The 26,849-nt window shown below is 42.3% G+C and overlaps 1 protein-coding gene and 1 long non-coding RNA gene across 5 annotated transcripts in view; one reads left to right on the forward strand and one right to left on the reverse strand.

Moving 5' to 3' along the window:
- The window catches only part of LOC311600261, a 72,330-nt gene extending 46,206 nt beyond the window's left edge, over window positions 1-26,124 (reverse strand). Inside the window, exon 1 of the long non-coding RNA XR_014780177.1 lies at window positions 26,037-26,124. This is a non-coding gene — a long non-coding RNA (uncharacterized lncRNA). The remainder of the gene's footprint in view (window positions 1-26,036) is intronic.
- Window positions 1-26,849, forward strand: part of RERE (arginine-glutamic acid dipeptide repeats) — a 337,601-nt gene that overhangs the window by 98,594 nt on the left and 212,158 nt on the right. The gene's annotated exons all lie outside the window — the stretch shown is intronic.

The following is a 26,849-nucleotide window of genomic DNA, read 5'->3' on the forward strand; positions in this document are numbered from 1 at the left end:
GTTTTCAAGTATTTCATTGAGTACTTTTGCATCAATGTTCATAAGGGAAATTGGTCTGAAATTCTCTTTCTTTGTTGAGTCTTTGTGTGGCTTAGGTGTCTGGGTTACTGTGGCCTCACATAGAATGAGTTTGGTAATGTCCCTTCTGTTTCTATTTTGTGGAATAGTTTGCGGGGTATTAGTAGAATTCTATGCAAAAACCAAATGACCCTAGTCTTTTTTTGTTGTTGTTGTTGTTGGGGAGACTTTTAATGACTGCTTCTATTTCCTTAGGGGTTATAGGTCTACTTAGATGGTTTACCTGATCTTGATTGAATGTTGATAGGCGATATCTATCTCGAAATATGTCCATTTTGTTTGGATTTTCTAATTTTGTGGAGTACAGGTTTTTGAAATAAGACCTAATGATTATTTGAATTTGCTCAGTATCTGTTGTTATGGCCCCGTTTTCATTCCTGATTTTGTTAATTTGGATGCTGTCTCTGCCTTTTAGTTAGTTGGCTAAGGGTAGTCAGGGTGACAAAGGGCGTTTCCTCACACAGATAAAACAGGAATGTTAAAAGATAGACAATGTAAGCGGCTATAGAGTGGATAATCTCATAACTGAAAAACAAAGCCCTTTTAACCCTAAACCCCAAACCAGGGGCTGCTGTTTCTTCTGAGAGGATTCAGATCTCCACAAAGTCTGTGAGCTGCAGTCCATACTGTACCGCTCGCTCTATTCGCAAACTAGGTTTTATTTGTCATCATAAAAACTATTCCTTTGAGATTAAAAGCTTAACCTTTTTTTCTTAGAAGCTTTATTGGGAATAAAATTCCCACTCCAGGCAATTAATTTATTTCAAAACCACACAGTCATGTGTTTAAAAAGCATAGCCATGGAGTTGTACAATCATCATCACAGTACAGTTAATAGATTTCTCACCCCCATTTCATGCCAGAGTTTCTCTGTGTAGCCCCAGCTGACCTGGAGCTCACTCTGTAGATCAGGCTGGCTTCAAGTTTACCTGCCTATGCTGAGATTAAAGGCATGCACTATTAACTCCCCATTAAGAATAGGTTTTATTTTATTTTTTGTTTGTTTTTTGGAGACGGGGTTTCTCTGTGTAGCCGTGGCTGTCCTCAAACTCACAGAGATCTGCCTGCCTCTGCTTTGCTGAATGCTGGGATTACATGCGTGGGCCACTATGCCTGGCTAAGAATAGATTTTTATACTGTGCTTTTTGGTAACTTGCTGAATATGCCTACAAAATCTTTGTGTGTCATTTGTACTTCTACATAACTAAATTCATTCTGCAAGGCAGCATCTCTGTCTAATTCAACACACTCACACCCAACTTTTGTTTGCAGTGGCTTGACACAGGTAGGCAATCTTACCTTCAGTGACCAGCGACTCCCTTCTGGGTCTGATCAAGCGGTTATGAATAGCATATGGAAATGTGGTATAATCTTGTTCATCTTATTATCAGGAGAGACTATGGCTTTGCCTAAGTATTGGCTTTAGGAGTGGTCGATTCCAGATGTTTTATTTTTTAATAGAGGCAATCAGCTTTTATGTCTTAGATGAGCTACATTCCTTCCCCTCCCCTCTGGTAAGACCACTCCTCCTCACTTGTTTTTGGCATAGGGTCTTCTGTAACTCAGGTTGGCATGGACCTTGCTCTGTAGCCAAAGGTGGTCTGGAATTCTGATTCTCTTGCCTCTACCTTCCATGGACTTAACGTTCTTAGTGTTGGTTCCCTACTGGTTCATAACATTCATGGGTGTTCTGAGTAGGAGTGAGTGTGATGGTGCCTTGCACTCTGCACATTCAGGAGGATGCAGCAGGACTATCAAAAGTTGGCATGGAGAGATGGCTCAGCAGTGGTTAATATCACTCTTGTAGACGACCTGGTTTGGTTCTCAGCGCTCACATGGTGGCTCCCAACCATTCTTAACTCCTGATCTCCTCAAGCATCAACCATGTTTGTGGTATACATACATACATACATACATACATACACACACACATACACACATACATACATACACACACACCATGTGCATGGTATACATACATATATATGTACATACACATATATATACACATGCATGAAAAACTAGTATATGTACAATAAAATACATTTTAAGATTTTTTTTTAAAAAGGAGGTAGATTTAAAAATAAGAAACCTTTAAAAAGGAATATAAAAAATAGAAATTTGAGGCTAGCTTGGGCTTTTTGTAAGGCTTCATTTCAAAACAATCATCACCACCTCCACCTCCAAGGGGGGACCCCAGTTGAGTGTGGCGTATCATGCCTGTATTTCTAGCTGTACAAGAGGCTAAGGTGAGCCGGGCGTGGTGGCGCACGCCTTTAATCCCAGCACTCGGGAGGCAGAGGTAGGTGGATCGCTGTGAGTTCGAGGCCAGCCTGGTCTACAAAGTGAGTCCAGGATGGCCAAGGCTACACAGAGAGACCCTGTCTCGAAAAACCAAAAAAAAAAAAAAAAAAAAAAGAGGCTAAGGTGGGTAAATCCCAAGTTTAGGGCCACACGTGAGTTTGAAACCAGTGTAGGACTTTCCTCAAAACAATGTGGCACAGTGCTGAAAACAGTGTTGTTAACCTACCTTTTAAAGAGGGCCTGGTGTGGTAAATTTGTTTCTAAACTAAGATTATGTTGGTATTAGTATCCTTGGAAACATCCAAGTGAGGCTGGAGAGATGGCTCTGGTTAAGAGCTTGCTAACAGAGGACCCAGGTTAAATTCCTAGCACCCACCTGTGATTCCAGCTCCAAGGGATCCCAATGCCCTTTTCTGGCCCTGTGAGCACCTGTACACTTGTGGTGCACATAAACTCACAGAGACAGACATGTACAAAAAGAATGTTGAATGAAACATGAAAGTCATACAGGTAGATAGAAAATGTTCTTCATTTTACATCTTTATTGGTATTTTGTAAAAAAATAACATCTATCACTTTGGGATAGTCATGTCTCCACTCCTCAAAGCAAGCTGTAGTGAATAGTTTGTGGAAGTTTTCTAGTCTTTGAGGAGATTAGAGAAGATTGATTTTTTTTTTCTTGTCTTCATCAGGGTGTACAAATTGAATTTCTTTAGTCTTGAGTAGAGTTATTAATCTAAGTAGCCGTCCACTTTGGGCCTCTCTTTGTAACAGACAGGAAAAATAGAACAAACCTAGAGTGGAGTGAGATGAGAGAGAAAGGGCTTTGGTGCCACCGAGCTGTGCAGTGACACCTGTGTGTCAGCCTTCTCTTCTTGCTGGAACATCCAGTTTTTATGTCTTAATGCGTACTTAAAATATTTCTAATTTGTGATATTTAAAATTTTTGATTTATGAGTGTATTAAGATGAAGTTTGGAGTTTATGCATTTGTGTATTTTAGAAAGAATGCACATAGCTGGGTGGTGGCAGCAGCTTAAACCTTCAATCCCAGCACTTGGGAGCCAGAGTCAAATGGATGTCTGTGAGTTTGAAGCCAGCCTTGTCTACAAAGCAAGTTCCAAGGGGGGGGGGGCAGGGAATACCATATTCAGGAGGAAGAAACTGAAGTAAATGGCAGATTGGTAAATGGAACCCAGAACTTGAAGACTGAGTATGGCTGGTGTTCCTGAGAAAAGTGAGTTCCCTGATTGTCTACTTGTCACCTGAGTTACAGCCAGGTTTTGGATGGCTCCTATTTAACTTGGCCAGGCATCTCAAGAAAGGGTGACAGTAAACTCTTGATCGTCCTTCTTCCAACTCCCAAGTCCACTGTGCCCGGCAGAGAGTCATTATTCTTATATAATTATTATACACCTTGAATTCCTGAATATAGAGAAGCTAGTGGGGTTAGGAAAGCTATTTTTATTTTGTAAATAACAATTTTTATCGCCTGCGCACCTGAAGTGTAAACTAGTGAACATTTAAGTCTCAAACCAGGAAAACATTAATAAAGTGATAAGTGCAGTAATTTTCTGTAAAACTCAACTGGATGGATTATTAAAGCTGATAAAGGATAGTTTTTTCATAGTTTTTGCTCAGAATAGAAACCAATTGTGTAGGCTAAGTAACTCCAAAGGCTGTGCTAACAAGCACAATTTATATTGAATTGAGAAAAATTTATCCCACCAGAGCCCATAAGTTAATACTCAAGACATTATGAGGAGCACACAGTCTGGCTTTGTGTACACTGCCTGTCCTCTAAGGAATGGAGCAAGTCAAAGTCACACAGAGCTTCAGTTCAGAGTAAAGCCTGTGGGCGAGAGAATCCGAGTGGCCTAGACAGCAAAGCCAGTCCCGCGGGGACTTGGAAGGCGGTGATGGCAGGAGAGCAGGTGGAGAACTTGTGCTGTGGATTTGATAGTACTTAAGAACTTACTTCAAAACATCTAAAACCAACGAAATCTCCCAATATGGATGAGGATTCTCTTTCATTCTGGTCTTACTTCCCTAATGGTGGCCTTAGAATTCCAACCCAGAATGTTCTTATTTCTACTGAGACTGTGTATGTGGTGATCATACAGCTGCAGTGGTAGAGCCTTTGCCTAGGTGTGAGCCCATGGCGGTCCTTAACCAGAAAGAGGGTGACGGAGGAGGAAGGCAAGGGGGAGAGAGGAGAGAGAGAGAAAGAAGAAGAGAAGAGAGAGAGAGAGAGACAGACAGACAGACAGAGAGACAGAGAGACAGAGACAGAACACGAGAACACAAGAAACCTATAGTAGGTATTTGAGTGGCTATCTTTTAAAAATCCCTGTGTAGGGGCTGGAGAGATGGCTCAGTGGTTAAGAGCCTGGTCTGCTCTTCCAAAGGTCCTGAGTTCAATTCCCAACAACCACATGGTGGCTCACAACAATCTATACTGAGATCTGGTGCCCTCTTCTGGCATGCAAGTACACAGTGCAGGCAGAATATTGTATAAATAATAAATAAACAAATCTTAAAAAAGAAATCCCTATGTAGCCAGGCGTGGTGGCACACTCCTTTAATCCCAGCACTTGGGAGGCAGAGGCAGGTGAATCGCTGTGAGTTCGAGGCCAGCCTGGTCTACAAAGTGAGTCCAGGACAGCCAAGGCTACACAGAGAAACCCTGTCTTGAAAAACAAACAAACAAACAAAAACAAAGAAGAGAAAAGAAAAAAAACCTGTATGTATGTAGACTATTTAAACATTCCATTTGCTTATCTTGATTTAATAAAAATCCTATGGTATATAGACTGTTCACCCAGCCTCATAATTTTGTTTATAAATGTAAAAGCACATTTTAGTCTGTGGTCAAATATAGGCAAGGATTTTAGATTTCATGTTACATTTTTATTTATAGGGGAAGTAGAATAATATGTAGAGAATGATTAAGCCAAGCTATTTGCCTTTTTGCCATGATGTTAGATATTCTAAAGTTAAATATTTACTATGGTAATTAATACCTAGTTAAGCTGAGGAGCCAAGCTTTTAAAATGAATAGGTGAGCAGTGGCTTCTGCAACCCAAGATTTAAAGCACTTGACAGAAATATTAATGGAAACATGCCCTGGTTATTATAAATAATTTAGTATCTGAATAGTTGCCCATGAGATTCCTGTAATTTATTCCTTTTGTGTAGCATTCCTTCCTGGTTATGGTTGTTCTGCCCGCCACTGCAAGGCTTTGTCCACAGTTTTCTGCTGCTGTCGCTTCTTTTCTAGTTTGTTTTCTTTCTAGGTGGTTTCTGTTAGTGTTATATGGAAGTTGGGAAAGACAAATGGTTTTAAAAGCCTAAGAAATTTATTTCTTCAAAATTTTTACTATTTCTTTCTATTAGTGCTTATAATTGTTTTATGAAGTGTTTTTAGATTTTTATTTTGTTTTCTATTTTATATTTTCTTAGTTCCCTTCTCTGGCTATCCAGGCAGGCAAGTGATAAAGCATCTGAAGTATTTGGTTTGCATTTTACCGTTTGTGCAGAATGCTTTAAAAACAAAACCAAACAAACATGATTCAGTGCATTTTTTTGCGACTTCCCAGCTCTTATATTATTGAGCGGTGTGGTGTGGGCGTGCGCCTGCGCATTCCCACTCTTCTCTTGGATTGTAGTGTTGACAGTGTACAATTTTTAACCTGAGCTTGATGTGAGCAGTGAGTGAATAAGGATGTTCTCACTTTTAAATCAGGACCTGACTTCACACTGGAGGGGGAGTGGTATAATTCTTTTCCTATCACCCTGAGTGTTTTTTTTTTTTCTTCCCCTCTCCCCATTTAAACAGCTGTTACATTTTACAGACTCTATTTCCTTTTTGCCTTGGAGCCCACAGTTCTGGTCTCCTGCCTACTTAGCTTAGATTTTTTTCCCCCTCTCCTCAGACTCCCTCCCTCCTTCCCTCCTTCCTTCCTTCCTTCCTTCTTTTTTTTTTACCCATGTGCTTTCTGTCTTGTTCTTAAATTATTTCTGTTGGTCAAAGTCCTATCCAGTTCTTTGCAGTCAAGCTAGCATTTCCCCAGGGAAATTTTGTTTCATGGTAAGTTTTGCTAATTTTCTCAGATTCATAAGTTCTTTGTCTAAAAGGAAACAGTTGCTCATGATGAGTCTTATGGTGACAGGTAGCTGGCCTTTCTGCTCAGGCAACATCAGTGTCTGGGACTTGAGGGCAAAGAGAAGTGCTGAAATACAGCTCAGACGCTCAAACTGTCTTTCTGCTTGTAATAAAATAATAACACAAAAAGGTAGAACAGTAATTGTTGAACAAGTTCAACCACGTCTCCGTGACTCCCACTGGGCGTCTCCTTGGGAGGGGTTCTGGGCTTGAGCTTCTGTTCTCTTACGTCCCTTAGAAATCCTTCCAGGTTCTTGTTTGTTTGTTTGTTTGTTTGTTTGTTTGTTTTTGGTTTTTTGAGACAGGGTTTCTCTGTGTAGCCTTGGCTGTCCTAGACTCACTTTGTAGACCAGGCTGGCCTCAAACTCACAGCGATCCGCCTGCCTCTGCCTTCCGAGTGCTGGGATTAAAGGCATGTGCCACCACGCCCAGCCAGGTTCTTGTTTTACAGCCTCTACTATAACACTACATAATGAAGACTTTAAAGCTCAGGTTAGTTTATTTCTTGAGACATGGTTTCTCTATAGCCTTGATTAGCTTGGCACTAGCTACGTATAGCCTTGGGATAGCTTTGAACTTGTAGAGATCCCCCTACTCTGATTCCCTGAGTGTTGGGTTAAAGATGTAGATCACCACTCCTGGTTCTTGTTCAGATATTTGAGGTGAGTTTTATAAAGCATATGAGCTCAGAGTCACAGGTTCTTCTGCCTTTCTTCCTCTGCATAAGAGTCATGTGATAATCAACACAATGGCAGGTCAGACTGGTGTAATGCTCAGAGTGCTTTGTGGTGCTGTAGCATTCTTGAGAAAAAGCAATGAAAAACACATGTTCATAGAAGCTTCAGTCTTGTAGGAAAGCAGAACTCTGCCTGTCATCCTGTGTTACAAATACAGAGGTAACTTACAGCTTGGCAGAAATCAAGGCCCTGTGTTTTTGATGAAGGAAAATGGGCAGTCTCTTGCATACCCACAGGACTATTGTGAATGATCACAGGCATCCTCTGAGAGTGGATAAACACATTGAATTTTTCAGACTGTCATTGCATACTGCCTGTCTGCCAGAGACTCTTAGCACTGCCGTTAGAGTGATACGTTGAGGGAATCAGAGACACTTGGTATGGAAAGAGAATTGACAAAGAAAGGGTGCTGACTATGTAAGGCAATGGAACTTGTGACTAAGACCCTGCAAGTGCGGCTATATTGGATTAGGTATAGTGGGGGAAAATACATTCTTGCTCTTTTCCCCCACAGGTCAAGTATTGTAAATTGCTGAGAATGGAAGACTAGAGACTCAGACTGCTGTGGGACTCACTGGCTCCCTTGGAATTGTAATCTATCACTTCTGTGAGAGAGAGGAACAAAGATGCAAAGTTCACTGGAAGCAGTTTGGGTGGATTAAAAAAGAGTAGTTTGCTGATGATGAAATAGGTTTCTTTTTTTTTCATTTTCATTTTATGTGTTTAGAACAGTCAGTGCTCCCAACCACTGAGCCATCTCTCCAGCCCAAAGTTGTTGTCTTTAAAGGAATTATTTCATTGGTCTAAAAAAAGTTCTCAGGGGTGTGGAGGCTCACACCTTTAATCCTAGCACTGGGGAGGCAGAGGCAGGCGAATCTCTGTGATTTTGAGGCCAGCCTGGTCTACAAAGTGAGCTGCCATGTGGGTTCTGGGAAGAGTCAGGTCTTTTGGAAGAGCAGTGAGGGCTCTTAACTGCTGAGCTAGCCAGTCCAGAAATAGGATTCTTAATTTTTTATTTTTTTAACCTACATATATTCATCTGTAGATCAGTGGAAATGAACTTTTCTGTGGTGATGGACATCTTCTGTCTCTGATATGGTAGCTGCTGGACATACATACATACATACATACATACATACATACATACATACATACTGGAAACCACTTAAGATGAGGGTAGTGTGATCAAGAAACTGGCTTTTGAGTTTTGTTAAGTACCTCCATGTTCACGCAGCTGTCATCAGCTATTTGCCAGTGTGGTGGTCTTAACTGAGTGACTGTGTCTGAGACACTCTGTTGTGGGCACTTCTGTCATATTGTATTTTTTTTTTTTAAAGAGAAATTTGGCGTGAATGAGTAGCATAAAGGCATTATGTGTGACATAGGGAGCTTCTGCTAGATAAAACCCCAGAGTAGCCTTTTAGAAAAATATTTTAAGAGAGCCAGGCATGGTGGCACAGGCCTTTAATCCCAGCACTCTGGAAGCCAGCGTAGGCTAGTAGTCTACAAAGAGAGTCTAGGACAGCCAAGGCTACATAAAGAAACCCTGTTGTGTGTGTGTGTGTGTGTGTAAGAAAAGAGGGCTGGAGATAGGTCAGTTGGTAGAGTACTTGTGTGGCAGTCCTGGGTTCGATTCCCAGAACCCCGTAAACCGCATGGTGGTGCATTCCACAGTCCCAGCTCTTGGAAAGTAAAAGCAAGAGGCCCCCAAATCTCATGCTAGCCTTAATCATGTCCTGAGCTTCATGTGAGCTGGGCATGTAGAGAGACTGTCTCAGAAAAGCAAGAAACAGGCTGAAAGATGGTTTACTTGCTGCTCTTGCACAGGACTTGGGTTTGGTTCCCAGTAACCACATCAGGCTGCACAAAAGTGCTTCTAACTCCAGCTCCAGAGGATCTTACACCCTCTCCAGGCCTCCTTAAGGAAAAAGACAGCAGGCACGCATACATATAAATAAGCACAAACCCTCACATTGAGAACCGTATCAGTCTGCCTTCAGAATCTATGCTCTTTGATTATGAAATAGGAAAACTTGTTAATGTCTACCGAAAAGTGAAGTCTAATGGAATATGCTCATCAAATGTTTGAGTGCTTTCAGGGTAAATAAGGCTTAATGCCTGCTCTTGTGGATTCAAGTAGAAACCTGCAGACCATACTTCTTTAGGCCACGGAACGCTGACGTGGCCCTGGGAGGGTCTTTTAGAGAAGTGAAGGCAAGCTTCTTACTAGCAAAGCAAATGCTCACTGGAGATTCTTGCCAGCCGGTTCCACAGATGGGAACCAAGGTGTTTCTTACCATTGGTGCTTTACATAGATTGTCTTCTCACAGCCACAGTGTGTGTCCTCACCATCGTTGTCCCCATTTTGTCTTCTTCAAAAACTTGAAGGGAACCCACAAGGCCCCGGGCTCCTCAGCTCTGGAAAAACAGCTACAAAATACTACAACAAATCAAAAAAGGGAAGTTGTATGCTCAGTTTTCTTAGCCAATATATTTTATTACAACTTATTAACCAAGCCTACGTCACTTATAGCCCAACTAACCAAAGACATAGGAAATGAGGATTAAGGAACACAACAACAAAACTGTAAGGATGTCAGTTCCGATGAACGATTCTCCTGCCATAATCAGCAGGATTTCTTCTGCTGGAACCTGGAGTAACTAGAACTCGGAACCTCAGCAGGAGCCCAAGCCCTGAAGCCTTCCCTCGAGCGGTTCTCTCTAGGAGTGTCTCAAAGTGCAGCCAAAACTATCCGAAGTCTCCAAAAACCCCTCCTCCAGTTTTTGGATCATTTATATATCTCCTCCCAGATTCTGGTCACAGGATCTTTTCACCTGGCCACAATCAAGGTGGTTGGTCTTCTAGTGGATTAACCTCACCTGTTCTCTCACAAGACCCTTCTGATCCCGCACTTGGGATCCTGAAAAACAGGTTTATCGCTCCTTCAGGAAGGGGCAGGGCCAACCACAAGATATCCTTGAGGAAAGTATGCATGTGTTGGTGAATTGGAAAGAAGGAGTTAGTGTTTTATATGTACGCTATGGAATGGAAATATTAACATATTTCTACTGTTATTTCTTCATAAGACTACAATTCTATATATTCTGAAGTACTGCTTACATACTCTGTGTCTTGTTATTTTTTCAAAGTATCAGGAGTGACAAGCCTATAGGGGAGACACACCACACCCAGCTGGTTAAAAGATGCTATACATTACTGATTGTGGCAGATGACACAGTTTCTACGTGGTTAGTCATACTGGCTGTTAGTTTGGAATCTGTGAGGTAAATTAGGGTGAGAGCAAGGAAAAAGTTCTGTGCATTTTCCCAAGTATCATGGACATCATCTGATTAACTTGAACAGAGAGTGACAGTTTTTCCATTGAAAGCCTTTCCCAACAAGTTTCGTTTGCTGTGGTGTGTGAGAGAATCATTCTTGAGGATGTTGTTACAATTCTGTTCCTGTTACATTTCAGTCCTCCACTCCAGGTTGCTTGTCAGTTGTTTTTGGCAATTTATGGTCTGACGTGCTGCTTGCATTTTTCCAGGTGCCCTTAAAGGTCAGCAGAGCCTGGGGCTCTTCACTATGCCTTTACATTGGGCAATAAACTGAGCATCTGGTATTTTTGTAGTTTGCTTTAGTGTATGGAATGAGTATTAGCTTATAGGTTTAATTTTTTTCTTGAGTACAAAATGGAGGAGGTTGATCAAGAGTACTTAGCTTTGAACAGTTGGGATGCAGACTGTACTTAATGACTCTATCTCTCCATTACTGTACTGTGCTTTTATCTTGCACTGTATGAGTTCAAAGCTTAGGAAAATAGCTATGTGGTATTGATTAAGTCTGTCAGCACATGACCTACACCAGTCTGGGTGGGAGATGTGTTTGCCTGTGGAAGAAGTGCAGTCTCAGCTGCCTGGCATGCTGCTGTTACTCTGTTCTGCTGCTCTGACTTTTTGTGGGGACTGAGGCTAGTCCTGTCTTCCCACTCTCCCTGCCTTCACTTCCATGCCCAATTACTTAGATCCTCTTCTTCCTCTTCTTCCTCCTCCTCTTCTCCCAGTATTTAGGTGGTTTAGTCTGATAAAGACATAGCTGCCGCTTCTTTTCTTTTTTAAACCTTGAAAAGAAATTCACATAAAATTTCTTTTACTGATAATGTTCAGTTATATAAATCAAGGGGCTCTGTCTTAACCTAGTGATACTTACAGCCTGTGTTAATAATTTATAAATGTCAAGATGAGGCCTTACTTAAGCCAGTGGTTTATGGAAAACTGTACCTCTGTAGATGTTATTACACTAAAGCTGACATTTAATATCATACTCCAGTGATTTAATTTAGACATGTTTTTATATAAAATATTTATAGCATTAACCTTACTCACCCCATTCTTTAAAGAAGTATAATATTTTTCTTACTTTGGCACTTACCTTTTGGAACACTTTGTCTTATAAATTAATGGCTTTTGAAGTAATGACCTTTTTCCCAAGATCTTAACCAACTGCTGTAGGGAGGCGTTATATTTTTGTCGGAAATTCATGAAGTGAGTGGTCTTGTGTCTTGCTTCTTTAAAATCCCAGGTAGTCTGTTTGGAATAGGGACTAAAGGAACTTTTCACTGAAGACTGTTGTGTGCTGAGCAGGGCTAGGGTCTACTGTTTATGAAGGCATATTCCCATCCTGTAAAGCTAGTAGTCACAAATTACTGCTGTAATGGGAAGGGTGACTATATTCTTGTACTCAAGGATAGACATTAAAAATTCTTCCATCTGAGTCTGCACTTACTGCCTCCCTATTTGTACTTATCATTGATTATATATTTCAGGCCCATTTGTCTATCTGTCTGTCTGTCTGTCTGTCTGTTTGTTTATTTATTTATTTATTTTCAAGACAAGGGTTCTCTGGGTAGCCTTGATTGTCCTGGTCTTGATTTGTAGACCAGGCTGGCCTTGAACTCATAGCGATCTACTTGCCCCTGCCTCCCAAGTGCTGGGCTTAAAGGTGTGAGCCACCACCGCCCAGGAGTTCGTTTATTCTTAAAAGATTCTCTTGTAAACAAAGACCTAATCTAAGAGTGCTGCCATGTTTCTTTTTATTTTTTTAAATTTGAGTTATTGATTTTTATTTTGACAATAGACAGGGAAAATGGAAGTACAGTGGGCTTAATATTTTTGGTTAAGAAGATAAGTATAGCTAAGGCTGAATATATAGGAATATTCCTGTTGACACCAGGCAGCCAGTTGAAACCGTAACTGACATTCTGTAAGGCTGTCTTCTTCTTCGTACTTGGAGTCACGGGGGGGGGGGGGGGGGGGGGGAGGGGCGAGGGCGGTGATTCACCAGTAGGAAACACGACAGTACAGTCTGCACTCTCTACTCATGAGGTATGTTTCCTTATTTACCACTTTGCTCTTTTAAATTTGTATATAGCCACGTGACCTCCCCTCCCAGCCAGGTCCTGTGCATACTTCTCCAGGGATTCTCTAGCTGGATTGCCCTGGCTCCAACCCCTCAGGTGCTGGTTGTCTCATGCCTGGTTTATATAGTGCTGGGGAGCCAACCTAGGACTTGAAGGATATTATACAAGCACTTTTCCAACTGAACTGCACTCCTACCCATAAACCCACTCTCTACTGTTATCATTACATATCATTTTTAGCCTGTTCCCATTTAGTAAATAACTTGTACTGTTAAATAATTTGTGCATAGTTTTTTTTTTGAAAAATCTAATTAAACCTCTTTACATCAAGTATTTTAAAAATTTCATGAATAATATGTTAAGTTTGCTCCATTTCACTTAGTCCTTTCAGATTGAGCTTGTGGTACCAACTTTTACATCCTGGTTAAACCTATCACAATCTCTCATATTGTTTTCTGTGCTTTAAATTCCACCCGCATGTGCATATCTGCATGTGCATGTGCAGGCTTGGGGGCTTCCTTGTGTGACATTTGACAGTGCCTTTTCTCTTACTTATTGTGTGCATATATATAGTGCATGCATTGTTTGCATGTGTATGGGTGAGGTGTGTGTGTGCGCATATGTATAATGCATGCATTGTATATGTGGATGCGGGGTGCGCGTGCGCTATGGAGTCTTGACAAGGGCACCTGTGGCTGCCATGTGCCACACATATATTGTACATACATTGTGTATGTGGGTGAGGTGTGTGTGCACGGATTGGGTACACGTGGATGTGTATGTATATTGGTGCTCATGTCACAGAACACATGTGGAGCTCAGAGAACAACTTTCACACTTTATTCTCTTCCACCAGGTGGGGTTTCAGGCATCAAATCAGGCCATCAGATTTTTTTTTTTTAAATAAAAGATTTATTTATTATATATACAAAACCTTGCCTGCACGTGTGCCTGCCCGCCAGAAGAGGGCACCAGATCTCATCATAGATGATTGTGAGCCACCATGTGGTTGCTGGAATTGAACTTAGGACCTCTGGAAGAGCAGCCTCTGAACCATCTCTCCAGCCTGGGTCATCAGATTTTTGTGGCAAGTGCTTTTAGCAGGCAATTTCCCTGGCCATTTTTCTTTGAGATAGTCTTTCATTAGGATTGGCTAAGTAGGCTAGACTAGATGGCTGGAGAATCTCTGAGACCCTCCTGTGTCTCCTCTCCTAGGCTAGGGTCACAAGTATGTGCTATCATATGTGCAGGCGTTGATCCCAAATTCTTATGCGTGCAGGGCTAGCGCTTCCCTGACAACTATCTTCTAGCCCAAAATTTTGTTTTTCACATTAAGTAAACCTTAAAAATGTTCACTTAGGTACTCAACATACAAGGAAGCTGATTTTATAGCCTTGTAACACTTATTATTTTGCCAAGTAGTTTTTTTATTTTTTCTTAAATTTTCCCAGCTTGGCAAACGTTTTCATTTGGCCAGCTGTTGTATTTCAACCTAAGATACAGCAGAGAGAAGTATATCTTCCTCCAGTGGGAAGCAGCCAGGACTGGAGGCTCCTGGGATTTAACAAACATAGCATTTGGTAGCAGCATCAATGTGGATTTTGTCCATAAGCACTTGTTAAGTATGAGAGTCTCCCTGAATAGACAGGCACATTGTTTCCATGTCAGGGTGTCCTGTGAAGACCTGACACAGGCTTCTCATCACCCGTCGTTGCAGGTGTTGTGCCTGCCCCTGCTCACAGGCTTATTGGCTGCCCATAATACCATGTTTGTTTCAATCTTTCTTCTTTCTTCTCTTAACGTAGCCCTTTTTTCTTGTGATCTTCCTGCCTCCACCTCCCAAGTACTGTGCCTCCATCTGGTTTATGCAGTACTGAGAGCTTTGTGCATGCTAAGTAAGCACTGATTCAGGTAGTCCAGCCCAAGTTTATTCTTTTCTTCCTTGACTGTTATTCCTAATAGTTTATTTTGTTACCATCCAGTCTCAGATGTTGGTCCTGTTTCTGTGCTGAGGACTGTTAGAACTGTGTGTATGCAGACCTTCTTGGTTTTTGAGACAAGGTTTCTCCATGAAACCTTGCCTGTCTGCACTTGTTCTGTAGACCAGGCTGGCCTTAAATTCACAGAGATCCCCCTGCGTCTGCCTCTGTGCTCTGGTAACAGGTGTGCACCACTGGCTGGTGCTTCCTGGCCTTTTGACCCATACCTGTGAGGCATCTCAAACCTGACACATACTAAATTCTTCTTTTCTTTTCCTCCTTGTATGGGTCAGTGGTGACTCTTTCTTGTAAGTGTGAGCCAAATCCTAACTGTCTTGACTCTCTTCCTTATTTCCCTTCACGGCCAGCCTCTTGACAGATCTGGATGCTTGCAGAGTACATCCTAAATCTTAACTGCTGCAACAGGTTCCGAACCTCAGGAGCTCAGACAGGGGTTCTGTTAAAATGTAATTCAGATGGTGATTCTGGAAACATTGTTTCCGAGGCTTTGTCTTCTTTTGGGTAGATGCTGCCTCTCTGCCTCTCCTCCTCTGCCATCAGCTGCTTTAGCTACCTTGATATGTTACAAGAGTGTTCCTGTCTTAGACCTCTGAACTAGTCTATTTCTCTCCCCAGATTGCCATTTCCTTCAGGGTTCCTTCCTCCATCATCATGTGGACTCTTGCTATTGATTGCCTAGAATAAATTAACGGCCCTCCATCGCATTACCTGGCCCTTTCCTCCATAGTGCTTATCTCAGTTGAAATGCTATGCAGCACAGCATTTACTAACATCGTCTCTCCCTCCCCCACAAGATCACAGATTCTATGAGCTTAAAGACTCTAAATCCATATGTTTAGTTTCTTGGGTGGTGATGAAATGAGGGAGGCATTGACAGGAGAATCTGCTCTAGAGGTGGTGGCATTATTGTTGCATTTTTAAGTACTATAGCCCAGCTTCTGGGGATTCCACAGCACTCTTTGCTGGACAATCAGCAGCTGCTGGCATCTGGAATAGAATAGTTCTATTGACTTTTTCTGCTTTTCTCTTTGAATCATACAACAGGTTTGCAAAGATTGCAGGGTCAATAAACCTTAGAAAGACTTGTGCCCACTCAGAATGACTCAAACTCCTTTTTTATAATTTGTCTCTGTGGATTAGGAGCTTCATGTATGTATGAAGTATAATTATATTGGGTATAAAATTTGCCTTGTTATTTCCTTCATTAAGTACCATGTCTGCAGATGGCTGTGAATCTTAGAGCCTTGTTTATCTTATTCTCCTTTAAAAATGTTATTCAGAGGCAGTAAGACTGACAAGGATTCCTGCATGCCAAAGAGGACTGCAGTCCGATTGGTCTTTTCACAGTCAGCATTTCATGAACTAGAACTCCATGTGTTTAAATATTTTGTATCTTGAAGTGGAGCTTTTCTTATCCACAGGTGTGGCTCATCTTTGTGAATTTCATGAACAGGTGCATCTTTGCTGGAGCAAATACTGAGCCTTTCTTACAAAACTTGTAATGTTGCTGCTTTGGTGTGTGCTGTGGACACTTTGTGCTGAGATACAATTTATACTCATCAGATAACTTTCCTACTTCAAGTATACAATTTAATGACCTTTGTATATTTACAGGCATTGACAACTATCACTGTAATTTTAGGACACTTTCATCATGTCTGCTTTCTGTTCTTTCTGGACTTGTAATATAAAGGAGTCCTACAGTACAAATTTGTGAATGTGAAGGCCAGAGGACAAGCGTGGGTTTCATCCTTGGGAAGTCTGTCTGCCTCTTTTGAGACAGTCTTGCACTGGCCTGTGTACCAAGTAGTCTAGGCTAGCTGGCTAGTGAGCCAGGACAATCCCGCCATCTCTCCCTTCTCAGTGCTGCTGGGATTCTAAGCACAGCCATTATGCTTAGCATCTTTTGTGAATTCTGGGGACTGAACTGGGTTCTTGTTGCTTGCAAGACAAGCACTTCACCAACAGAGCTATTTCTCCAACCTCTTGCTTTGTTCTTATTTTTTTCATTTCCTTTCTTAATGTTCTCTTTACAGTTATGTTAAGGGAAAACGAGCTTCAGAATTCTCTGTTCCACTCAGACCAGGGACTTGGTTCTTATGTGATTGACTTCCCTTGTTCTTGGCTTCCCAATTTCTCCTGAGTTGCTCAGCAACTAAAGCCCCTCCTGGCCCCAGAAGCACACCAAGTCACCAGAGGAGTGATTGCTCCTAACAGCCTTCAGAGTCTCAGAATATTTGCTCCTGTTTTCCTAATTCAGTTTGAGACATCTGTGTAATTACTATTTCTGGCAGTTCAGTTTACTTTAGAGAACAAAGAACATGGCATGTTAGCACATTCCCCACAGCTAACAGACAGGGAAGTAGCGGTATTAGGCCTGTGGATTTCATATTAGTTACACATTGGAATATAACAACACAGGTATTTAAATTCTCAACTGTGGGCAAATTTGTTTCCCAGGGACGATGTGGCAGTATCTGGAGAGGTTTTTCTTTTCCTTTACGGGCTAATTCTGATTAGCACTTGATGTTGTGCCAGCAGAACTTACATGGGCAGAGACCACAGCTGTGGCTGAGCACACCACCACAGCAGATACACACCTGGCTGAGCACACCATCACAGCAGATACACACCTGGCTGAGCACACCATCACAGCAGATACACACCTGGCTGAGCACACCATCACAACAGATACACACCTGGCTGAGCACACCATCACAGCAAATACACACCTGGCTCTAGCTGTTGAAAGTATTACTGTAGAAAAACCATTGTTTTGACTGAAATGTAAAATTTTCTTCTTGGGGGCCAGGCGTGGTGGTCCCAGCATTTGGGAACAGAGGCAGGTGGATCGCTTGAGTTCGAGGCCAGCCTGGTCTACAAAGCGAGTCCAGGACAGCCAAGGCTAATACAGAGAAACCCTGTCTCGAAAAACAAAAAAACAAAACAAAACAATACAACCGCCCCCCCCCCCCCAAGAAAAAGTTTTTTTTTTTCTTCTTGGGCTGAATAAACAACTAGGGACAGTGTACAAGGCAACACAGTTGGGTATGTAATGGCCAAAGGCTTCACACTTGAGAGTTTGCTGTGTAAGGGCAAGGACCTGGTTTTGAGTCCATCACTTAGGTAAGAAGCCAGGTGTGGCAGCACATATCCACAATCCTACCTGTAGGAGACAGATGGACTTTAAAATTTATTGGCTTGCTGAGTTGATGAGCTCCAGGTCCAGTGAGAGATCTTGTCTCAAAAATTAAGTAGAGAGCAAATGAAGAAGACACATGATATCAATGTCCGATCTCCACCCACATGTGTACCAACACGAACATATATATATATACACACATAGACACACACATATGTGTGCGCGCGCGCACACACACACACACACACACACAAAACCCTTCAAGGTTTAAAAAAAATTTTTATTGGAAATATGACATATCAAAAAAAAAAAAAAAAAAAGGAAATATGACATATCACCCTTGGGCAATTCTCCTTGAAATGATAATGATAAAATGTTTTTTGTCTTAATTTTTATTTCTGTGTTTGAGTGTTTTGTCTGTGTGTGTATGTATATATATATATATATATATATATATATATATGTACATCATATGCATGTCTTGTGCCCCAAATAGCAAGAAGACAACATCCAATTCCCTGTAACTGGAGCTACAGAAAGTTAGGAGCTGCCATGTGGGTGTTGGAAATTGACCCTGGGTTCTCTGAGTGTTCTTAATCACACAGCCATCGCTCTGGCCCCTAAAATACATAAGAGCTGTTAATTGTATGCTAAGGTTTTGCTCTTTGAGGTACTTTCTCACCCTCTGCATTGTTTCTGGGTACTTTTTATTATATCTTTAGGGAGGAAATTAAGGCGTTCTGTTTGATATTTCACCACTCCTAGTTTTCTCAGTTTTCCCCCCAAAGCTTGTTTAGGAAGTGTCACTCAGTGTCTAGCCTTCCTTGTGTGTGAATGCCAAAACATTTGCCAAGGCCTCCTGCTTCCCACTGCAAAGGCTGCTCTCTGCATTTGACCCCTTTTTTGGTTCCTTCAATAAGGATGAGAATACAAACTCCCGGTGCGATTGTGTTCGTAGTTACTAAGCACAGGGGTAGAGAATTGTTGCCCCATTTGGATGGTTAGGTTTGGCCAGGTGGACCAACCTTACAGCATGGAAAAGCTGCTCCATGTCACATCAGTTTCAGACGAGAACGTTTTGTTTTTCCTTGACTTTACAGATCTGCTGCTACTTTGTTTCATTGTCACTTTGCAGCTTTGTCAGTGACTCCCTGGCATGTGTTGAGGCGTTCTTGGAAGCAGGTTAACTATTTATAAGAATGCCTGCCTTCTCACACCATGAATACAAGTGCCAGAGTGACATTTCCTTTTCTAGAGCCAAAGTCATTAGATTTTCCTTCTCAGGCACGTTGGTATGAAAGAGAACAGGAAAAGAAAATTGATTTCCCTTTGAAAGCAAGTCACCCAGCTGTAGTAGCTCACCTGTTGCTTCCTGTTGCATGCAAGCTACAGCTGCCTTTCTGGCATGGAAGGCCCGCACTACCCACTAAGGGCTTCCAATTCAGGCCATTCTTGTTTTGGGACAGGGGGTCTCTATGTAGTCCTGGCTATTCTGATGTTTGATATATAGGCAGACTGGCCCCAAACTCACAGAGATCTGCCTGCCTGCTGCCTCCCAAGTACGGGGGTTAAAGGCATGTGCCACCACCCTAGCTCACTTTGTTCTTAAATGAGAATGCTAAAACAGTTTCTGACATTTGATTTTATTATTATTAATTAAGTAAAAGTGTGTGTGTGTGTGTGTGTGTGTGTGTGTGTGTGTGTGTGTGTGTGTGTGTAGGTTCCCATAGAGGCACCAGCTTTCCTGGAGCTTGAGTTATAGGTGGTTGTGAGCAGACTAAGTGGGTGCTGTGAACCAAATCAGGCTCTCTATAAAAACAGTGTACACTTTTTTGTTTGTTTTTCGAGACAGGGTTGCTCTGTGTATCCTTGGTTGTCCTGGACTCCCTGTGTAGATCAGGCTGGCCTGGAACTCACAGCGATCCACCTGCCTCTGCCTCCCAAATGCTGAGACTAAAGTCATGTGCTACCATGTCCAGCCAGTGTACACTAACTCGTGGACCATCTGGCCTGGAACTCAGTATACAGACAAACAGAGATCTGCATGCCTCTGCCTCCCTCGTGCTAGGATTTAGAGGCTTAAGCCATCTGCCACTCACAACTTATGATGAGAAATAGCTCTCACTGCCAGATAACATTGCCTGTTTCTAATCCGTTTTTGATTTTAATAGTCTGTAACAGCACCACATTTTATTTGTTCACTACGTGGGCTAACTTGATATTTTTAGGGCACATAACTTAAGGCAGGATAGTTTTGTGGTTAAGAAATGGACTCTGAGGGAGAGATGGCTCAGTGGTTAAGGGCACTGACTGGTCTTCCAGAGAACCTGGGTTCAAATCCTTGCATTCACACAGCAGTTCACATCTGTCTGTAACTACAGGATCTGATGCTTTCATATAGACATACATGCAGGCTAAATATCAGTGCACATAAAATAAAAGTAAATACATACACACACACACACACACAGCACTTAGGGAGGCAGAAACAGGCAGATGTCTGCGAGGCCAGATATCAAAGTGTGTTCAAGGCTATACAGGGAAACCCTGTCTTGAAGAGGAGGAGGAGGAGGAAGAGAAGAAGGAGAAGAAGAAAAAAAGACTCTGGCCAGGCATGGTGGTATGCATCTTTAATCCCAGCACTGGGGAGACAGAGGCATGTGGATCACTTATTCAAGGCCAGCCCAGTCTACACAGTGAGACCCTGTTGGGTGTTGGGGGACAGAGGGATGGGTATGGGATAGACTCTGAGGCTTGGGGATATATAGCCTCGTGGTAGAGCAGTCAGGTACCACGCATGAGGCCCTGTGTTTAATGTCAGCACTGGAAGTGTGTTAGAGAATAGGTTGTAAACTGGTGTAGGAAACATCGGCGGTGTGATTTTAGTCAGTTTGCTGAGGTTAGCCCCTTTCTCTGCCTGCTTTTGCTAACGTGGCATTTCTATAACAACAACAACCTATTGAATTGTATAGTGCTATAGATGTCACCATGGTATGATCTGGTGCCATTTGCATATATTTTTTTCTCGAAGAATTGCTAATTATGTCTCTTTACTATCAGATATATCTTAGTTTGAATGAGAAATTAATACTGTTTGTTACTCTTGGTTCAGTGAAGACGAAATGAACTAAAACATGTACAATGCTTCGTACATAGTAACAACTCATTGAGTCAGTGCTGCTGTTTTAGAGGCTTCCAGTGCGCAGCCTCCCACCCTGCCTAAACATAACTCCTGCTTCTCCTGCCGTAGTTGCCATCAAGGACATTGTTTAATTGGATACCCTTTAAATTATTAAGTCGTCCCCCCCCCCCCCCCACACCTATAGTGCTGTTCCTGTTGCTTCTTACCATGGTATTTATGGCTTATCAATCAGTTCAAGTACTGCTTTAGTTATTCCCAAGTCAATTTTGTAATGACCTCTTTATAGATCTCACTTATGTGATGAGAAGGTGAGAAGGAAGAAATAATTATTTATGTCTTGTGAATCAGGGTCAGTACCTCAAGGAACGTCTAGCTTGGAGGTGAAGACAAGGTTAATAAAGTCATGTAAATAAATATAAAATTACAGTTGAGTAAAGTGCTATGAAGAAATTAAATCTAAAATTTTTGGACAGGCTATTATATTTTGAAGAAGTTCCTGTTGAGCTATAAGTTAAAGGGCAAGCGAGGAGCAGGGGAACAGAAAGAAGAGTCTCCACCGAGGAGGCAACGTTGGGTTATCTGTGAAGGCATATGGAGGCAGGGCTGTGTACTCAGAGGCCCAAATGTGGAGAAGCCAGGAGAGGTGTGGGAGCCTTACAGAGTGTGCTATAGCTATGGCATGCTGTCTTAAATTGAGGAGTCACTGAAACATGGAAGTGGGATTAACATGATTCTATTGGTTCTGTGAAAAGGAGACCCTAGCTGTAGTACAGAGAAGAATGGTAGTGGGATTGAATGGCTGCGTGTGAAGAAACCAACCAGGAAAGCCGTGCTCGTGTCTTAAATGAACGTTTTGGTGTGGGAGGTCTTCAGAAATAGATGCAAAAATTTTATAAGTTACACTGACACGTTTTACAGTCGACATGGGCAAAGGTCGTAGGTAGGTTGTCTAGGAGAGAGGCTTGTCTGGTGCCTGCATGTTTGCTTAGTTTGAATGTGTTTAGGAGAGACACTGAGAGGAGCAGAGGAAGGCACAGCTGGGTATGCAGGCAGGAAGACTTTGTGGGTCCCCGGGGTATGTGTGGTGTCTAGGGGTTGATGGGCTTTTATGAAATTAACTGTTGGTGCACATGCAAAGATGGCTCTAGGCAGTGCTTTGTCAGAACCTGTGTTTGCCTCAGAACAGGAGCCAGAAGAGCAGTTTTGTCCAGGACAGAACCAGGCCAGGAATCTAAGGGACTTGACTTCCTAGAAAACATCGTAAAATGTCTCCTGTAGATTTGAGAATGGGAGCATTCCTTTAGTGGGACGTGTCTTACTGCATATGTCACAGAGGACATGGTCCTTATACTCATGTATTTTGCAGTTAGTGGGGGAAGTGATACAGGTTAATTATCAAGAATAATAATGAAGTCTCTGGAAGCCATTTCATGGGCAAGATGGTTCAGTGTGAGAGGCAAGACTAAATGAGCTTTGGAGGACCCTGGATTTGGAGAGCACTAGTGCCCAAGACTGGGTGAACAGAAGGTAGGCTCTGGGCAGAGGAGTATTGTCAAGAGGCTTCCAGGGATTTGGGGAGTGTTGAGGCAGGTAGAGCTTCAAAACCAGAGATGGAGGTGGGAGCAGAAAGACAGATGAGGCTGGAGAAATGGAGTTGTTAGGACTTGCTGGCTTCGTAACCTTTGAATGGTGCAAATGGGACTGTGCACCTTAGATGGCCAGTGGTGGGACTAAAGAGATGGGTCAGCACTTAAGAGCATTTACTGCTCTCCCAGAGATCCAAGCTTGACATCTGCACATCTGTGCACATACCCATACAAAGATATGCACATATAATTAAAAGTGATAAAATACATTGTAAATAATACTGTTGGGGCTGGAGCGATGGCTCAGAGGTTTAAGAGCACTGACTGCTCTTCCAGAGGTCCTGAGTTCAATTCCCAGCAACCACAGGGTGGCTCACAGCCATCTGTAATGAGATCTAGTGCCTTCTTCTGGCGGGCAGGTGCACATGGGGACACAAAACTGTATACATAATAAATAAATCAAATCAATAAATAAACAAAATGAAACAGTCAGTTGTATAATGCATGGAATGCATCCCTGTTACTCCATCCTATGGTGGCATGTGAAATGTACTGACTGATGCCGGGCGTGGTGGTGGCGCACGCCTTTAATCCCACCACTCCGGAGGCAGAGGCAGGTAGATCGCTGTGAATTTGAGACCAGCCCGGTTTACAGAGTCCAGGATAGCCAAGGCGACACAGAGAAACCCTGTCTCGAAAAACAAAACAAAACAAAAAAAGAAATGTACTGATTGGCTGCATTGAATGGAAAATTGAAAGGCCACATTCCCTTCACCATCAAAAATCCTGCTTTAAAAAAAATTTTTTTTTCATATACATTTATACCATTACAAAATCCTGTTTTTTTAAATTCCAGAGAGAATAGCGAGAACAGTTGCTGGAGCAGTGTGTAAGTTACCGAGGTAATGCAGAGTGTGTTTGATAAACCACCAGAGCTGAGAATGCCTTTTGTGTGGTTGAGCATAATGAAACAAAACATTTTTTTTGTTGTGGTTTAAGTAATTAATTAGGTTTTACTGAGTGTATTTGGTGTCTCTTGGAGTCTGCCTCAAGCAACTGAGATGGTTAAAACTCAGGGACTGAGAACTCAGAAAGGGCAGGCTTTCTTGAATAAGTAAAATTTTACTTAATTCAAGAGAATATTTTTGAATTTTTACTTAATTATGTAATTAATTTTAATTCTTTTTGTGATTTAAGTTTTTCATATTTTATGTAGGTCAAACACCTCTACCCCCCATTATTATATTTTCCTGTTCACTCCTATCTCCTCATTCAGACTCTTGCAAAAGTAAGTGGTACCCTGGAGTTGATATTTTCCTTTTTAAAACACTAGCTGTCAGCTCTGAAAGGAGACCAAACTTCTTCCTCTGTGAAATAATGTTCTCAGAATTCAGAGTCCTCATTGCATCAGAAAGGTGTGTGTGTGTGTGTGTGTGTGTGTGTGTGTGTGTGTTTGTACAGGTACACATGCACTTGTGTGCACTCATAGGCTGGAGAGGGACATTGGATGTCCTGCGTTTATCACCTTTAACCTTAATTCCTTTGAGATGTATGAAGCTAGCCTGGTGGCCCAAAGCCCCACTAATTGTCTGTTAGCCTTCTCTCACTTGAAGGTTAAGTATGTGTGTATACACACAGCTGACTGTTTATATGGATGATGAGGATTTGAACTCAAGTCCTCATGTTTGCTTAGCAAGTGCTCTTAGGACCTAAGACGTTTACTCACTCCCTAGAAGGAGGTTTTCTTAAATGAAGCCTGGACCCTGATCAAGGCTAAAATTCTGCTACTTTGAATTTGTACTGAGAAGTAGTGTGAGATGTTGCCCATACTTTTTGTTGTCAGGTCCTTAACCCTGACTAAGACAAACAATTCAGCCTGCTGATTAAATTTTGTTCTTGATCATAAAACTACTAAGAAAGAGTTGACTGTTTGCTGAACCTTGAGGGGAGTGTGTAATTTGCGTTTTGTATGTCCATCCCTCAGTGTGAGGAATGAGTGTTTCTGTGAAGCTGACAATTTTTGTCAAATCTTTTCACTCCCTTGATGATCTCCTTTAGTTTCATGCTTTACTAACCAAATTAAAACCTAAATTTCTTTTTAAAAGATTTATTTATTTTTATTTTTTGTGTGTGGATAGTTCGTCCGTCTCTCCATCTCTCCATCTGTCTGTCTGTGTACCATGTATGTGTGGCCTGTGGAGGCCAGAGGAAAGTGTTGGATCCCCTGGAGCTGGAGCTACAGGTGGCTCTGAGCCACGATGTGGGTGCTGGGAATTGGTTCCTAACCTCTCAGCTCTCTCTCCAGCTACCAAACCTAAGTTTCTCTCTTCAGCTCAGACTCCTGTGTGTCTGCAGTCCTTCTGTGTGCGACCTGTCCTCCCCACCCCCACAGTGCTGAGGGCGAGTCACCGATATGTGTTCCACCACTGAGCTCCCAGATCTCAGAGTAGCTGCACCCCTCCGTTGTTCAGGCCACATTCCTTAGTATTGTTGGTGATTTCATTGTCACTTGCTGTGTTTCATCACATCCTGCTTACTTTTATCTTAACAGCTCCTAGAAAGCGGGACCTTTAGTACAGGAAGCTGAGGTAGGAAGAGCCCAAGCCCACCTTAGACCCTGTGTCAGAACAATGGGAAGAGCCTGGCACTATTGTTTTGTGGTAGACTACTCATACAGCACGCACAATGCCCAAGTTCAAGCTCCAGAACTACAAGAAGCAGCAAACAAAATTCTAAGACCAGATTTGAGAAGCCCATTGAAATCAGACGTGTGCCATTTTCTACTCTACCATCTTGGCTGTTCTAGCTACCATGGCTTTGTCAGCTTTTGTATTTTTTCAGGATTGTTTGTTTGATCTTTCTTTCTTTCTTTCTTTCTTTCTTTCTTTCTTTCTTTCTTTCTTTCTTTCTTTCTTTCTTTCTTTCTTTATTATTTTGGAACACGGTTACTCTGTGTGGCCCTGGCTGTCCCTGGAATAAGCAATCCTCTGGCAATCCTCCTGCCTCTGCCTCCTGAGTGCTAGGGTCACAGGCATTTGCCACCATGTCTGGCTGCAGGTTTCTATTTATTTATTTATTTCTATTTTTGGATTTTTGAAGACAGGGTTTCTTGTGTAACCTTGGCTGTCCTGGACTTGCTTTGTAGTCCAGCCTGACCTCGAATTCACAGAGATCCACCTGCCTCTGCCTCCCAAGTACTGGCATTAAAGGCGTGCGTCACCACTGCTCGGCTTGGTTTTTATTTTTATTTTTATTTTTATTTATTTTTAAGGTAGGGTCTCTCTGGAGCTCTGACAGGCCTGGAACTCACTGTTTAGACAGATTGGTCTCAAACTCACAGAGATCTGCCTCTGCCTCCCATATGCTTGGAGTAAAGACATGAGTCACCATTGCCTGACATTAAAAAATTAAAAAAAAAAAAGATTTATTTATTATGTATACAGTGTTCTGCCTGCATGTACACCTGCACACCAGAAGAGGGCACCAAATCTCATTACAGATGGTTGTGAGCCACCATGTGGTTGCTGGGAATTGAACTCAGAACCTTTGGAAGAGCAGCCAGAGTGCTCTTAACCTCTGAGCTATCTTTCCAACCCCCCTCCCCCCAATTTTTTTTTATTACTTATTTATTTGTGTGCTTTCCCCCTCAGAAGAGGGTTGCAGAAATAGCCCTTAGCCTGGAGTTCTAGGCAGTTGTGAGACATCTGATGTGGACGTTGGAAACTGAACTTGGGTCTTTTGGAAGAGCAGCAAACACTCTTAACCAGTGAGTGATGTATCGTTTTGGCTGTGGCCAGGATACTCATTATTCTCTGCTATTCACATCCCGAGTGGAATGTCAGCTGGCGTCCGTTCATGCACTTGAGTGGCAGCCAGTATTCCTCCAAGGTCTCCAAGGTCTCTGCCAGCACCAAGCCTCTCTGCCCCTTCCCTAGTGGCTTCGTCTCTCACTGTATCACTGAAGCGGCTCAGGAGGTCCTCCCAGATAGAGTGTCTTCTTCACTTGCAGCCTTTCTGATCCTTTCCCACTCATTGACCTCCCCACTTGATATTGTTGAATGTGTGCATATTTATGGATTTCCATGTCCTAGAACATAACTTCTACCAGGGGAGAGATGCTTACGTTTGCTCTTTCCTGGGTTCCAGAGTGCTAGGAACATAGGGAACACACTAGGCATTTGTTCAATCAGCAAATAGCACTTGTGAATCTTAGGTGTGTTCTAGATTAGATTCTGTTCATGTGTGCCTGGTTCTCACTGGAGGCCAGAAGAGAGCT

The sequence above is a fragment of the Acomys minous genome (genome assembly GCF_964271855.1).
Source record: "Acomys minous genome assembly, chromosome: 6".
NCBI classification, from domain to species: Eukaryota; Metazoa; Chordata; class Mammalia; order Rodentia; family Muridae; genus Acomys; species Acomys minous.